This window comes from Geotrypetes seraphini, chromosome 3, assembly GCF_902459505.1.
Source record: "Geotrypetes seraphini chromosome 3, aGeoSer1.1, whole genome shotgun sequence".
NCBI classification, from domain to species: Eukaryota; Metazoa; Chordata; class Amphibia; order Gymnophiona; family Dermophiidae; genus Geotrypetes; species Geotrypetes seraphini.
The window spans coordinates 118,811,277-118,828,271 of NC_047086.1; the positions used below are offsets into that span (position 1 = coordinate 118,811,277).

General features: G+C 40.5%; 1 non-coding gene across 1 annotated transcript; it reads left to right on the forward strand.

Annotated features, from left to right (window-relative positions):
- Nucleotides 1-13,118: 13,118 nt before the first annotated feature.
- TRNAA-AGC lies at nucleotides 13,119-13,191 on the forward strand. The gene has a single exon. It is a non-coding gene; the product is annotated as a tRNA-Ala (tRNA).
- The last annotated feature ends 3,804 nt before the right edge of the window (nucleotides 13,192-16,995 follow it).

Genomic DNA, 16,995 nt, shown 5'->3' on the forward strand with positions numbered 1-16,995 from the left:
GTTTTCTTATCAGTCTACCAAGAAAACTGCATCTTGTTTCATAAACAACTAAAATATTTTTTTTTGTTTAAAATGTTTGTGCTAAATGAGTAGTTGATTAAGGGGCTCATTTTCAAAGAGAAAAAAAAGTCCCAAAATGGCATTGTTTGCTAAAATATCCAAATTGCCATTTTTCAAACACGTTTTTAGACGTTTTCTATGCTGTATGTCTGAACGCCATCTAAATGTCAAGGGGTCATGTTGGGGCTGTATTTTGGGCAGGCTTAAGGAGAACTTATGATTTGGATGTTTTTCTGCAATAATGGAACATTACAGAAAATGTCCAGGGCAAAACTTGGATGCTTGAGACTAGACCTGTTTCAATAATGAATAACTGCCCAAAAAGTGGCCAAACTGATCAGATGATCACTTGAAGCATGAAACCATGCTCCCCTTACTCCCTCAGTGATTACTGATCCTATTCCACTCCCAAAGATGGGGGTGGGGTGGGGATGGTGGAATGGAGTCCTATTAGAGCAGGGTGTCAAAGTCCCTCCTCCAGGGCCGCAATCCAGTTGGGTTTTCTGAATTTCCTCAATGAATATGCATGAGATCTATTTGCATGCATTGCTTTCATTGTATGCTAATAGATGCATATTCATTGGGGAAATCCTGAAAACCCGACTGGATTGCGGCCCTCAAGGAGGGACTTTGACACCCCTGTATTAGAGCAACAAGCAGTTCTCTGGAGTAGCCTGGTGGTCAGTGCAGTGGACTGCATAGAAGGGGATCCAGGCCCATATCCTACTCTAACTAGTACAATTGTGGAAAAAAAGTGTGAGCCCACTCAAACTCTACTGTACTGATATATGGGGAGGCATAAGGGCTATTGGGGAGATATACAGTTGAGTAAATAGGTTTTGGGTGAATTTTGGAGGGCTCACTATACAATGGAAGGAGGTTATGGTGAGATGGTATAACTAGGACTTTTTATCTGAAGTTCACTATAGTGCCTCCCCCCAGGGTGCCCCACTGCTCTGCTAGTTTGTCTGGCCAATCTGCTAGAAATGTTGGTCCCCCCCTCCTACATCCCAATGGTTGGTTTTTGTGTTTTTCATATGGACTTTTTTTTCCCCAAAAATGGTTCAAAAAGAAAGATGTACTGAGGGCAAACACATCTAGGAAATGGCCATTTTGGGGGGGAAAAAAAGAAAAGAAGATAGACTTTTTCTGCTTTGAAAAATGATAATTTTATTTACTGGAGTTTTGGACATTTTCCAAAGAAGTCCCAAAATTGGATTTAGATGTCATTGAAAGTACCCTTTCACGTAAATTACGGTCTTCAAGTACAAATCTCTCTTTGTGAAATTATGAGAAGATACATTTTTTTTGTTTGTTTTTGGGGTGTATTAGTTACCTTTTTATGTTTTGACATTTTGATAGGTCCACACTGAAGTTGTATTAGTTATTTTTTTCAAATATTTTTAACAATAATTGTAAGTCACATTGAACTCAAGAGGTTGAATGTGGGGAAACATGTGTCATAGTGCAAAGTAAATGTATAGAGTATGGATCTGATGGAGCTGGTGTGTCAGGTTGTCCTTTAAACCCAGATATACTTTTGAGGAGAAGTTACAAATATAAGTTTAATTAAACTATTTTCAGGCATGTCCATATTGCTTTACTGACATTTTAAGTGTAGTTATGCTTTACGTGAATATCTGTTGAGTTAATTTGTTGTGAATAAAACAAGAAAAACTAAACTAAATATGTCCAAGACTGAGCTGCTCCTTTTCCTCCTAAACCCTCTGCTCTTCCTCCTCCTTTCTCCATCTGGGTAAATAATACTGTCATTGTTACAGTCCCCTCTGCTCGCAACCTTGGAGTGGTCTTCGATTCTGACCCCCCATTTTCTACGCACACCCAACAAGCTGCTAAGACCTGTCGCTTCTATCTCTTCAATATCACCATAATTTGCTATGTTTCACATATAGGGGTCCTTATATTAAAGCTGTGGCAAAAGTGGCCTTAGTGTACCAATTATACATGTCTTTCCTAGGTGCTAAGGCTACTTGTGCTGTGACCAGAAAATGGCACTTTTTAACATTTATCAAATTAACAGCCATGCACAAATTTTGTCATTGGCACTTGGCCATTAAAAAAGTTATTGTGTGAGCCCCTACCAACACCTATTTTGTAGGCGGTAGGGTCTCATGTCCATGCTAATTAATGAGTGCAGAGTAATCCCTAAAATGCTAAGGGGCTCATAATTGAAACCTAAACACATCTAAAAGCTCACCCAACTTGGCACTTGGACAGCCTAAAAGACAGATCATCCAAGTGCTGATAATCAAACCACTTTTTGGATGTATCCAGGGACTTTTTGGCCTCTGAATGCCGCTGTGTGCCCAGAGCTAAAAGGGGCTTATCCAGAGGAGTGGTTAGGGCGGCATTTGGGCAGGATGTGGGCTAACCTAGACTTAGTCGTCCTGTAGAAATAATCAAATGTTTCACGAGACTTCCTGGATGAAACTTATACGTTGTGAGTTAGATGATGTAAAAGCAGGTATAAGTGCCAAAAAGGTATCCAAAGTGACCAGATAACCACTGCTGAGACAACGTAAAGACCCCCACCCACTTCCCCAGTGATCACTGACCCACTCGCACCACCACAAATATCAGAATAAAAACGTGCACACCTGTCTCCAGAACATCAGCACCTGGTATAGGAAAGTCTAGTAGAACTGCATAGAGGTGTCTTAACTTGCTGAGGGGGGGGGGGGCTAGTGAACCATAGAGAGGAGGACCCAGGCCCATAAACTACTCTAACCACTACAATCATAGTGGAAAATGTGAGCCCACAAAACCCTACTATACTGCCATATAGATGGCACCTGCAGCCATAAGGGCTGTTGGGGTTGTAGACAAGTGGGTATAGTGTGTTTTGGGGGTGTTTGGTGAGATGTTTATGTGTTTGGTGTGTTTGATGAGATGTTTATGTGGCACCCTTTTTGTGAAGTTAACAGCAGTTCCCTGTAAGATGCCTCACTGCTCTGTTGCCATATCTGGGTGGCTAGTCCATCACAATGCTGGCCCCTCCCACATCCAAATGGTCTTGTTCTGGGTGTTTGGGACTTGGACTAATTTTTGGTCAAAAATGTATAAAGATAAATGTACTGGCGTTCTGGATGATCAATGGATGATCTGCCTGGCCGTCCATATAGACGATTAAAAAAAAAAAATTCTAGACATATTTTTCAAGAATGGACATTTTCCCACTGCCGAATTTGGGTATCTAGCACCATACGTCTGAATTGGACTTAGACATTTCTTTTGATTATGCCTTTCTACCTGTCAAGCCCACTCTTCACCCCCAGACAAGCTTCCTTCCAGAAAAATAGGAAAATATTTTTAGTGCATGGTGTACACATGCAAAAGGGCAAATCTACCATGGGGCACCAGTGCACATCCCTTGATAAGCCTTCTTAATTTGCAGAAAATACGCGCTAATGCTTACCACAGTTTTGTAAAAGGACCCCATAGTTTGATATTGCTTTCAGTTCGTAAAAATGCATTTAACTTATGCTGATTCCCTTGTGTCCTAACACTATGAAAAATATTCTCATTTTTCATTTGTATTCATTTCTTGCTAAGAAACAATGCAGGCTTCTAGTAGCCATATTCGTTCCTGCGAAAAATAGATCCGGTTTGCATCATGATGCTTTTACCTGACTATTCTAAAAATGCAGATCGTGACTTCTCAAGAATATGTGAGTCCCTTCTTTGAACTACTATCAAATAGTTCCAATAAACAGTATCATAATATGCAAAGATTAAGTATTCTTGAAATGTATTTATAAAGCTATAATTATGTGATAACTGGGGATATGGTGATCACTAGTTCTGATAGAACTTCCTGATTGTATTAGTTTTCTTGTTTCTTTTTTTTAACAGAAGTTACCTATACTTTAAAGCAGCCAGCTGTTAATTTGAAGTCACTAGCACTATCTGTGAATCGCTGAAATGCCCATGGGATCTGAGTTGTTTGAGTTGTTTTTTTTTTTTCCTGCCAGGCATCTCTGTCATTTTCTTGATTTCCTTAAGTGCAATTTTCTCTTTCAGTTTTCAAAACTATTTCTGGAAGTTCCCATTGCCTAACACACAGTATGTGAGGGATTCCAGATTATGCAAAAGTATCATTTTGAGTGTTCTTCCTTTTTTGAAACCTTTTCTCTTCTTGTCTGATAAGGGATAGTTTTTTTTTTTTAGATTCTAACACTAAAAAGAGATATCTAGTTATAGGGGTTTCTCTTTAATCATCTCTAACACCTCTAACCCAGGCACTGTGAGAATAGAGCAGAAATGCAAATCCTAGGATGTAAGAGAATTGATATATATTGAATTCCTTTCTTTCTATCCCTTAAGAACTTCTAGCAGATGCATATCCTGTGTAAGCTAACAAGCTTGGCAAATCCTTTCTGTTTCACAATTGAGGACTATCGGTCCAGAGAAAGAAAATCTTACCAGAATAAGGGTGTCCAGCAAGCTCTGATCCTGTGGTTCCTCTTAGAGAATGACACGGGGGAAAAATATGTCCCCATCACTGCCCTGTCACCGGACCACCGGCCCCTTCACTGCCCCGTCCCCATCATCCCCTTTACTGCCCCTTCCACCCTTCCCTCTCGCCACCTCACTGCCCTTCGGCACCCCTCACATGGTCTGTGCATCTCCCTCCCTCCCCCTTACCTTCTTGACATGTTTTAAGGTTTCACACTTGTTAAAAGCCGCCGGAGTGTTCATGCAGTCGCGTGCGTATGTGGGCAGAAGCTTCTCCTCTGATGCATCCACCGTGTCATTTTCTACTATCTCTGTACTCATGTAGCCTCCACTGTACAGTGTGCATATATTTTAAGCAATCATATTATGTTTGAAGATTTATATTGTATAATACATTTAATCTTTTCTTTCCTGACCAGTAAACTAATTGAGGTATATGTTATTCAACAAAGGCATTTTATAGCTGGCCGGCAAAGTAAATGCTTCTAGGAATTGACAGAGCATTGGATGGTGTGGAGGAACTGAAAGAAATCTCGCCTCCTACCTCCCCAAGTTCAGCATCTCTCTCCTCACCTCCTCAAGGTGTCCAGTCTCTCTCTTTCTGCCCATGCTCAAGACCTTCTGGCTCCTGCCATCTCCAAATTGTCTGTTTCAGAAGGGGCAGAAGATGGCATGCCCTGAGCATGTGTATATGCTCAAGGACCCATTCTGGCTAGCCACAATGCCTTTCTGCAGTTTTGCTCCCCCAGTAGAGGGAAGTAAAAATAAAACCCCTTGTGGGGAACAATGGATGAGGGAGACTGTTTCCTCTAAGCACTGAGTTGACGTGAGCAAAACATTTGTTAAATTATCCTTTAAACACGTGATAATAGTTTAATATAATTGATTTACTAACCTTCAAACCATTCTCATAGATACATATACAGATATGCACTCACACACAACTGTAAACACTAGCAGGAAAGTTATAAAAAAATTTCTTACTTGTCCCTTATGCAGAAGCAGAACATAGACCTCACCTAGTAAGGAATAAGTAATCACAAACTAGAAATAGAAATATATAGAAAAATTAAACTGAACTCCCAAGAAATCAGACTCTGCATACACTGAACACCGAAGAAAGAGAAACAGTGATGCATCTCCACCTGTACTGTACGAAATATAAAAGATATTACATTACATTAGTTTCTTTTATTCCTCCAGTACCTTGCGGTTCTAGGCAGATTACAAAAGGATGAGATTATGGTCATATCCAGAAGATTACAAGGAAGTTATTGGTTGGAACATGTGCCTGGTAATGGAGTGAGGTTATTGGTTGTATCAGGAGTTTGTCTTGATATATTTCTTGAATAACTTGGTTTTTATTTCAATCCTGAAGGTTTTGTAGTTTGGCGTTGAGATCAGTAAATTGGAGATGTGGCTGTCTAGTTTTGCTGCTTGCATGGCGAGTAGTCTGTCGTGTATTTCTGATTGGGGGGTGGACAAAGGGTGTCTGTGTTTTGAAATTTACATCTGCTATATTTCCATTACTACATTATCAATTAAAAAATACAAATAAATCAAAATATGGAAAATATACTATTGGACTTAATACATTTTTCAATCAGCTTTCAGAGGCTAAAACCATCCTCCTCAAATAAGAACCATATGTATACGGTCCTGCTCTGAGTGAAATCTAGTCAAAGCTGCACTAAAATTAGTCCAACAAAAAAAGATATCACTCTTATTTCCATTTTATAAAACAGAGCTACCAAACTACTTTATTCTAAACTTTAAAAAAATATATTTTTTCTACCTTGGTTGTTTGGCCACTTACTTTTGCTAAATCTTTTGCTCCCAGTTGCTGGTTTCTGCTTTTCTTGTTTTCTTTTCTATTTTGCCAGGATTTCCTGTTCATTTGTTATTTTTCTCTCCTCCTTTCTCTTTTTGCTTTTTTTCAATTTCCCTCCTTTTTACTGAATCTCTCTCTACAGTTTTCCTTCTCTTTCCCTAACTTCAGCTCTTCTATTCTGCTTTCTTTTATTCCACAGTATCTCACTAACTCTAGCCTCTCTCTTCCTTCCTCACGTCCAGCATCTGTACTTTCTCTCTTTCTCTCTCTCTCTTCCATCTTGCATCTGTCCTCTTTCTTGCCCTTTTTCCTTCCAGATTGTGTCCTGGAGAAGGAGAATGTGAGGTAGTTATTAGAGCTACCGTCTCAGCACCCTGAGGATGTGGGTTCAAACTCCATATTGCTCCTTGTGACTCTGAGCAAGTTACTTAATCCTCCAATGCCCCAGGTACATTAGATAGACTGTGGTTCTGCTGGGGCAGATAGGGAAAAATGCTTGAGTATCTGACTGTAAACTGCTTAATACACCTCATCCAAGCAGTAAATCAAATCCCATTCTCTCTCCCTCCTTCTATCCAGAAGCTGCCCCTTTCTCCCTCCGTCCTTGGATCCAGTGTTTACCCTCGTCATCCCCTTCCATCCAGTGTCTATCCTTCCAGCTAGTATCTGCCTTCTTTCTCCTTCCACACATCCTTTGCCCCCTTTCTTCCCCTTCTATCTAGCATCTTCTGTCTCCCCATGTCACATCTGCCCTCTTTCCCCCTTCTAGACAGCTTCTATTCTCTTTCTCTTTTGTTTTATCCATATCCGCCTTCTTTCTTCCCCCTTTCTATCAAGCATCTGCCCTCTTTGTATATTGTGAGAATAGTGCAGAATATAAATAAATTAAAATAACATAACATAAATTTGTTCTTCTATATCACCAAATCAAATGATTTCTAGGCGGTTTACATACAAAAAAAAAAACCCTGGACAATCATTGAAATACAAAATACTAGTAGTAAAAGTACAACATGTTACCTAGAGTATAAACAATGTAAAATTTTTGTTATGAATAAAACTTCAGTTAAGAAATGAATTTATCAAATAGTACAGTTTTAATGTCATAGAATAGAATAATCAATTTTTCATTGAAGAACAATGTACCACCACCATCTAGTCTGCCCAAGAAAGTTGTTGGGGTTCTATCTGCCATGCATTGTACATCACATTCCTCATGCTTGAGTTGAAGCATTCTTTTCCCATGTTTCTGTTCTCAGGATTGTACTTCCCATACAGAGCAGATTATTTTCCTTACGCTTGTGTTGACAGTTGTTTTCCCCATGCTTGTGTTTTTGGGGTTGCACCTACTGCACAGTGCAGATTGCTTTCCACTACAAATGTAGATTTATGCTGATTTTACCCTGTGACTCATTATTATGTTTTCTTACTTTCTGTTTGTTTTCATCTCTAACCTTTAGTTGTTATATAGCGTGTTTCCTAATATGGTTATACAGTATTTATAGCTGCATTTGGTGTGTCTTTATTTCTGACTTTGAAACAGGTTCCCTGTGATTTCTGAGAAATGCAAAAGTCATTTTATAGCTGACGTGCTCAATGCTTGACTTACATCTTCTTGCCTTTTAAGAATTCATTGTGTATATCCCACTCTGTTGAATTCCTGCACACTTTTTGCCCTTTTTCTGGAGGGCATTACCTACCCTTCCTGTGAAAAAAAAAATATTTCCAGGTGTTGTTTTGACTACCTCCCCACGGCTTTATATTTAATCTTTTAGTTGTATAGCTTTACTTCATGTGGAAAAGACTTGTTTGTTTAGTAATTATTTTCAAGCATTTTTTTATCATATCCCCTCTGCCCCTCTTGTTTTCAAAATTAGTCTACTAGGGAAGCTGTCTTTACACCAAACAGGTATTTTATTAAGGGCTCCACATTTTGGGAGGTCTTTGCAGTGGATACTGTGAGGTTTAAATCATGGAAACATATACATTTCATAGTATCTAAGCAATACATTGCAGTACCACTAGGTGTCACTGTTGTTACAATGAAAGCAAATGTTTAGTTTCTAGTCACCTTTAGGCAGTTTTTGCTTTCAATTATGAAAGTAAACCATAGAAAATCAAGCCCTCCAAAATAAACAGAAAATTGTAATGTGTTATTTCTGTATATTGTTACATGAAATGTTCCCATTTATAAGGTTTTAAATATACTTGTAGTAAAGAGGAAATAATTACTATTCATTTCAGTAGAAAAGTTTTTATTTTTCTCATATTGCAAAATATTTATTTCTTTTTCCCAGTTTCCTTCCTCTATCCACTTTTTCCCTTATCCCATCCTTTCAACATTGGTTATAGCAGTTGCTGTTATTGCCTCTACTGTGATTTCATATTAGATGGAAATGTTAATTGTTCTGTTATTGATTAAATGTTAATTGTGCAATTTATTTAGTATTATACATTATGACATTTAGATAATAATAATAACAATGAGGAGAAAGAGGAAAATTTAAAAAAGAAAAAAAAAAATAGAACATAAGAGTTGATAAACTGGGACATACTGAGGGCTCCTTTTATCAAGCCGCACTAGCGGGGTTAGCGCGTCGGACATTTCATCATGCGCTAACCCCCGCTGCCGGCTAAAAAACTAACACCTGCTCAATGCAGGCATTAGCAGCTAGTGCGGCAGGCAGTTTAACGTGCGGTATTACGCGCATTAAACCCCCTACCGCAGCTTGATAAAAGGACCCCTGAATGTTACAAGTACCTGGCAAGATTCCAAAAAATAGTCTGTTATTGAGAGACATGGAGGAAGCCACTGCTCATTGGTTTTGGCTAGTTACTAGTGATCTGGATTGGCCACCATGAGAACAGTCTACTGGGCTTGATAGACCATTGGTCTGACCCAGTAAGGCTATCTTATGTTCTTATAAAACAAGTTTTAAGGTGCTTTTAGGAAATTATCCAAACCTTTTTTAAACCCTGCTAAGCTAACTGCTTTTACCATATTCTCTGGCAACAAATTCCAGAATTTAATTACATGTTGAATGAAGAAATATTTTTTCTGGTTTGTTTTAAATATGCTACTTAGTAGCTTCATTGCAAATCTCCTAGTTCTAGTATTTTTGGAAAGAATAAACAAGCAATTGGCATCTACCTCCAATTCTACTCCACTCAATATTTTATAGACCACTATCATATCTCACCTGAGCAGTCTGTTCTCTAAGATGAAGAGCCCTAGCCATTTTAACCTTTCCTCATAGGGGAGTTGTCCCTTCCCTTTTATCATTTTTGTTGCCCTTCTCTGTACCTTTTCTAATTCGGCTATGTCTTTTTGAGATATGGAATGATAAAAGGGCTTATAATTCCTAACATTCTATTTGCTTTCTTAGCTGCCACTGCACACTGAGCTGAATGTTTCCAAGTATCTTCAACGATGACATCTAGATTACATCGGTACTATATATATATAAATATATAATACATCCATATAGAAAAGAGTAGTGGTCTGGCCATGTTTTGGATGAGACTAGGGAAGAGCAAAAGATAGACATGCAGCTCAGATTGCAGAAAGGGAACAAATAGATATCCAGGCTTAAAAACATGGATATGGGTATTTAGATCTGATGCTAGGCACATCCAGGTTACACAAAAAGTGTTCCAATTAAGTAGTTCTGCACTGAATGAATAATGGAAGTCACAGTAGATATTTTCCTGTCCTTGAAGGATGTGGATGATTTCAGTGTACCTTTGGAACTTTGACACTTTCAAATAAAGTCCATTTAGGAACATCGTCACTTCACAGAGTGTTGTTTTTTGTTGTTTTTTTCTCTCTGGATTTTCTTCTTTGTGGATATTTTGGGATCAATTCCTTTTGTTTTTTGCTTGAAGGATTCACACACAAAAAAAGAGTAAAAAGTTGCAGTGAGACTCAAAGCAGCAGCATTTGGATTTCTGTTCTGGTTCTTCACAGCCTACCCTAACCATTAGGCATGTCTGTGTGGCCATCTACTGCATTGTCTGTTTAATTTTATAATTAATTCTGCTCTGTAAGAAATAAAAAATTCCAGTTTGCTTGTAAATGTTCTGAGTTCTGGTTTTTTAAAATATATATTATATATACTGTACAGAGCTAAATTTTAAACAGGCAGGGCTTTTTTCCCAGACTAAGATCTCGTTATAAAAGATATTTCTCTCTGTTGGAGAAATATATTTTAAGGTAGAAAATTAGTCTTATAAATCAATCCTAATAATAGTTCAATAATCATCTTATTAGGATAAACCATCAGCACTTTTACTAAGGGCTTCTCTTGAAAAATGGTAGTTGATAAGTCCTAATGAGAGCTGACAAATCACCAGCATTTCTTTCAAAACAAATCAGCAAATCAGCAACAGTTTTATTTGGACAGAAAAACGTATCTTTTAATGGAGACACTGCCATTACGATACTCATGATTCAAAGCTTCAAAATTCTGGCACCATTTCTTCTAAATCAGTCAACACTGCCAGTGTTTTGCAGCCATAAATCTTCTGCATCAGGATTTTCTTCAATTGACTTTTCAAATTCAATCATTTACTCTCACTCCATAAATTTCAGAGCATAATTGCTAAGTCTTACTCCCTAGACTCCAAAGCTAAACCACTGATCAAAGGTGCAGCAATGAGTGCCAACATGGCAAATCCAAATGTTGCAGATTTTGAAAAACAATTTTTCCAGGAGTCAATTTGGAATGGTTTTAATATCCTCCCTTTGCTTACTTGGCAACGTCACTGGTACAGCCATGCTATCACACATACTAAACCTTGTGGTTTATACCGATTTGGACCCAGGAAGAAGGTATTCAGAGACCGAAACATGGACTGTGTTCAGTCCACACCACAATATCATAGTAACATAGTAGATGACGGCAGATAAAGACCCGAATGGTCCATCCAGTCTGCCCAACCTGATTCAATTTAAATTTTTTTTTTTTTTTTTCTTCTTAGCTATTTCTGGGCGAGAATCCAAAGCTTTACCCGGTACTGTGCTTGGGTTCCAACTGCCGAAATCTCTGTTAAGACTTACTCCAGCCCATCTACACCCTCCCAGCCATTGAAGCCCTCCCCAGCCCATCCTTTACTGTATATCATTGTTTCTGATGATTGAACTGCACCTTTTATGTGAAGAATTGCTCATTAAAGTGTTGCATCAAGAACGTTGATTCCACAGTCTTTGTTTCTTGTGGTGATATATCGATGACATCTTTTTGATTTGGAGAGGTACTCAAATAGAATTTGAAGCTTTTTAATTGCTGTCTTAATGGTTTTGACCAAAATTTTAGATTCCAGACCTGTTTTGTATCACTTTTTAGGAAATTAAAATGTCAAAAAAGCATCCTCTCCTTACAACCGTAGATTCATCTTTAACTCTGACCTCTCATTTTCTGGGCACATCCAATAGACTGCTAAAGCCTGTTGCTTCTATCTCTTTAACACCAACATTCACCCCTTCTTCTCTGATCATACTCTCGTAATCTCATGCTTAGACTACTGCAATTTACTTCTAACAGGGCTACCACTAAACCGCCTCTCCCCCCGCAAATGGTGCAAAACTCAGCTGCACAACTTATCTACTGCCAACCTCGCTACACTCACCTTGCCCCTCTCCTCAAATTACTCTACTGGCTCCCTATCCACCGCCACATATAGTTCAAACTCCTATTACTAACCTACAAGTGTGTTCATGCTGCAGCCCCTCAATATCACTCCTTATATGCCTCCAAGAGAACTCCATTCCTCAGATAAACTGCTTTAAACTGTACATCTTACATCAACTGTAATAGCTCTTCTTACTGTGTTCTATGTTACCCTACATAATGTAATTTTATATAAAGTACTTCCTGTAGCATCTCTGAAGCCAATGTATCTCATTGACTGCATGATATAACAATCTCCACTTCGTAGAATCACGTGGGTTCTATAATGCACCTCTTTCACTTTGTTACTTTGTACTAAACTATATTGCCAAAATTGTTCTGTAAGTCACCTTGAACCTCTTCAGGCATAGTGTGACACATAAATCCCAGATTATATTAGATTAGAAATTGTCCAAACCTTTCTTAAAGGCTATGCTATTCACTCTTACCACAACCTCTGGCAATGCATTCCAGAGCTTATCTATTCTCTGAGTGAAAAAAATATTTCCTCCTGTTGGTTTAAAAAGTATTTCCCTGTAACTTCGAGTGTCCTCTAGTCTTTGCAATTTTTGATGGAGTGAAAAATCAATTCACTTGTACCTGTTCTACTTCATTCAGGATTTTGTAGACTTCAATCATATGAGAGGAGTTCCATCCCCTTTATCATCTTGGTTGATCTTCTTTGAATCTTTTCTAGTGCTGATATATCTTGAGATAAGGAGACTAGAAGTGAATGCAATACTCTAGGTGAGGTTGCACCATGGAGCGATACAGAGGCATTATAACGTTCTTAGTCTTGTTAACTATCCCTTTTTAATAATTCCTAGCATCTTGTTTGCTTTTTGGCCGGCGTTGCACATTAGATAGAAGGTTTCATCGCATTGTCTAACAATGATACCCAGATCTTTTTCTTGAGCACTAACCCCCAAGGTGGATCCTAGTATCTGATAACTGTGATTTGGGTTATTCTTGCCAATATGCAACACATTGCATTTGCTCACATTAAATTTTTTTTTTTTAAATAATTTTTATTGAAAGAGCAGCCAGCACCATAACAAGGAAACATGGGCTACAGCATTAGAGGGGGATTAGCTCAAATGGTAGAGCGTTCGCTTAGCATGCGAGAGGTAGCGGGATCGATGCCCGCATCCTCCAATAATCGTTTGAGTGGGCAGACTTGATGGGCTATAGGCCCTTTTCTGCCGTCATCTTCTATGTTTCTATAGAGTCTTTGGACGTCGTGTACCTGGACTTCAGTAAAGCTTTTGACAGTGTCCCACACCGCAGGCTGCTAAGCAAGATGGAATCGATGGGGTTAGGAGAGACACTAACTGCATAGGTCAATGATTGGCTGAGTGGCAGACTTCAGAGGGTGGTGGTTAATGGTACCCTCTCTAAAACATCGGAGGTGACCAGTGGAGTGATGCAGGGCTCGGTCCTGGGTCCACTCATTTTCAACATATTCATAGGGGATCTGACTCAAGGGCTTCAAGGTAAAATAACACTATTCGCCAAACTATGTAATATAGTAAGTGAATGTAGTTTACAGAATTATGTGGCGCAGGACCTGCTTACATTGGAAAGTTGGTCCTCAACCTGGCAGCTAGGCTTCAATGCTAAGAAATGTAAGGTCATGCACCTCGGAAGCGGAAATCCATGCAGGACGTACTTCTTGAACGGAGAAACTTTAACTAGGACTTCAGCAGAACGAGATTTATGAGTAATCATCAGTGCAGACATGAAAACTGCCAATCAAGTGGAGAAGGCTTCATCTAAGGCAAGGCAGATATTGGGTTGTATCAAAAGAAGTTTCGTCAGCCGAAAGCCAGAAGTCATAATGCCGTTGTACAGGGCCAGGGTGAGACCTCATCTGGAGTACTGTGTGCAATTCTGGAGGCCACATTACAGTAAAGATGTGTGCAGAATTGAATCGGTTCAGCGGATGGCTACCAGGATGATCTCGGGGCTCAAGGGTCTCTCGTACGAAGAGAGACTGAATAAATTGCAGCTCTATACTCTCGAGGAACGTAGGAAGAGGGGAGACATGATCGAAAAATTTAAGTACCTCAGGGACGTGTCGAAGTGGAAGATGGTATTTTCTTTCTCAAGGGACCCTCGGCCACAAGAGGGCACCTGCTCAAACTCAGGGGCGGAAAATTTCATGGCGACACCAGAAAGTATTTCTTCACAGAGAGAGTGGTTGATCATTGGAACAAGCTTCCAGTGCAGGTGATCGAGGCAGACAGCGTGCCAGACTTTAAGAATAAATGGGATACCCATGTGGGATCCCAACGAGGGTCAAGATAAGGAAATTGGGTCATTAGGGCATAGACAGGGGGTGGGTAAGCAGAGTGGGCAGACTTGATGGGCTGTAGCCCTTTTCTGTCGTCATCTTCTATGTTTCTATGTTTCACTACACTAGAAATGAACAAATAACAAAACAGGCAGCCATTTGGATACCTGGTTTTCCAATGTTCTAAGGTCTGCCTACAATTTTTCACAATCTGCATGTGTATTAACAACTTTGAACAGTTTAGTGTCATCTGCAAATTTAATCACCTCACTCGTCGTTCCAATTTCCATATCATTTATAAATAAGTTAAATAGCATCGGTCCCAGTTCAGATCCCTGCAGAACTCCACTGTTTACTCTCCTCCATTGAGAAAAATGACTTAACCCTACCCTCTGTTCTCTATCCGATAACCAATTCCTAATCCACAACTGAACTTTGCCACCTATCCCATGACTCTTTAATTTTCTCAGAAGCCTCTCATGAGGAACTTTGTCAAAAGCTTTCAGAAAATCTAGATACACTATACCAACCAGCTCACCTTTATCCACATGTTTTTTCACACCTTCAAAGAAGTGAAGCAAATTGGTGAGGCAAAATCTCCCTCGGCTGAACCTATGTTGACTCTGTCTCATTAAATTATATTTGTTTACCATTTTGCCCACCATATAAAATCATCTAGGCAGCTTACAGCCTAAGGGCCCTTTTTACAAAGCTGTGATAACCAGTAGTGTACCAAGGGGGGGGGGGTGCGGTCTGCCCCGGGTGCACGCCCCAAGGAGGTGCACAGCTGGCCACCATCTCTATGAAAAAGTGCTCCGTCTAATCACCGCATCCTGGCACTGGCTCCCCCGCAGAGTCACTGCAGCGAGGCGATCTCCAAACCCCAGGGTGAACTTAACCCGGCCGGCAACATGACTTCAATCCATTGTGTGGGCTCACTGGTGGGCGAGGAGCTTAGTCTCCTCTCATTGGTTGTGCTTTGCCAGCCCGCTGTGTGGTAGGTGGAGGCAAAAGGTGAGGTGGGCTGGTGGGCAGGGAAAAAGTGCAGGGCCCTCAAGACTTCACTCCCGGCGTCAATTCTAATGTCAGAGAGGAAGTTCTGGGCCAGCCAATCGCTGTCTGGCTAACCTCGAACTTCTTCCCCGTTAGAACTGACGCCGGAGGTAAAGTCTTGTGGGCCCGGCGCAAGTATGCGCTAGGCTTGGCTCTGGGAAGGAGCAGGGAGAAGTTGGCTGCTGGCTTGGGGGTGGGGGTAGGGAAAGAATCGGAAGTGTAGAAATCGGCAGGATGGCTTGGTGGGGGCAGGGGGAGAGAGAGAGAGAGAAAGAAAGAAAGACAGGCATGTAGGGGGAGAGAGAAAGAAAGGCAGAAATAAAGAGGGGGACTAGGGAGAGAGAGAAAGAAAGCAGAAATAAAGAGGGGACCAGGGGGAAAGAGAAAGAAAGGCAGAAATAAAGAGGGAGGCCAGGGGGAGAGAGAAAGAAAGGCAGAAAGAAAGAGGGGGTAGGCAGGGGGAGAGAGAAAAAGGCAGAAAGAAAAAAATATTGGCTTTACAGAAGAAGGACCAGAGACTCATGAAATCACCAGACAAAAAGGTAGGAAAAGATTTTATTTTCAATTTAGTGATCAAAATGTATCCATTTTGAGAATTTATATCTGCTGTCTATATTTTGTACTATAGCCCCCTTTTACTAAACCGCAATAGTGGTTTTTAGCGCAGGGAGCCTATGAGCGTCAAGAGCAGTATGGGCATTCAGCACAGTTCCCTGCATTAAAAACCACTATTGCGGTTTAGTAAAAAGGGCGGGGGTATTTATCTATTTTTGTATAGTTGTTACTGAGGTCACATTGCATAGAGTCATCTGCCTTGACCTCTTTGAAAATCCCCCGAATATAAATGATAATTAACATTTTCTCTGCGTACAGTGTGCTTTGTGCTTTTTTTTAATTTTATTGTTGGTAGATCATTTTGACTTGGTAATTTTAAAAGTAGCTTGCAAGCCCAAAAAGTGTGGGCACCCCTGCTATAAACATTGGTGTCCACATCCCAGCTTGTGCTCCCTCCAGCGGTTGTTTCGCTTCTGGCCGGCTACCCTGCTCAAAGCTGCGGGCGTTGGCTCCTTGTGCGATTCGCGGCTGCGTCGGAAATGTTCCCTCTGACGTCACAACGTCAGAGAGAAGGCTTCCAACACAGCCGCGGATCGCGTGAGGTGTAGATGCCTGTGGCTTTGAGCAGGGGAACCGGCCAGATATGCTGGGCAGGGAAGAGATGTTGCTGCTGCACAGGGAAGGGGGGTGAGAAATGCTGCAGCTGCATAAGGAAGGGGGGGGAGAAAAATGCTGCTGCTGCACAGGGAAGGGGGTGGAGAGAAATGCTGCTGCAGCACCCAATTGAATAGAGAGAGAGGGAAGGAGGGAAAAGGAAGACAAGGGAGAGGAACCAGAGATGCCAAGTCCATGAGAGGAAGGCAAAGAAAAAAGGAAAGGTGATACCAGACCATGGAGGGGGAGGAAGAGATGCCATGGCATGGGGGGAGGGAAGGGAAGGACATAGAGATACCACACCATGGTGTGGAGTAGGAAGGAAGGAAAGGAGAAGAGAAAGAGAGAGATGCCAAAGCATAGGGGAGGGGGTGGAGACAGAAAAATGGAGAGGGGGTGAAGAT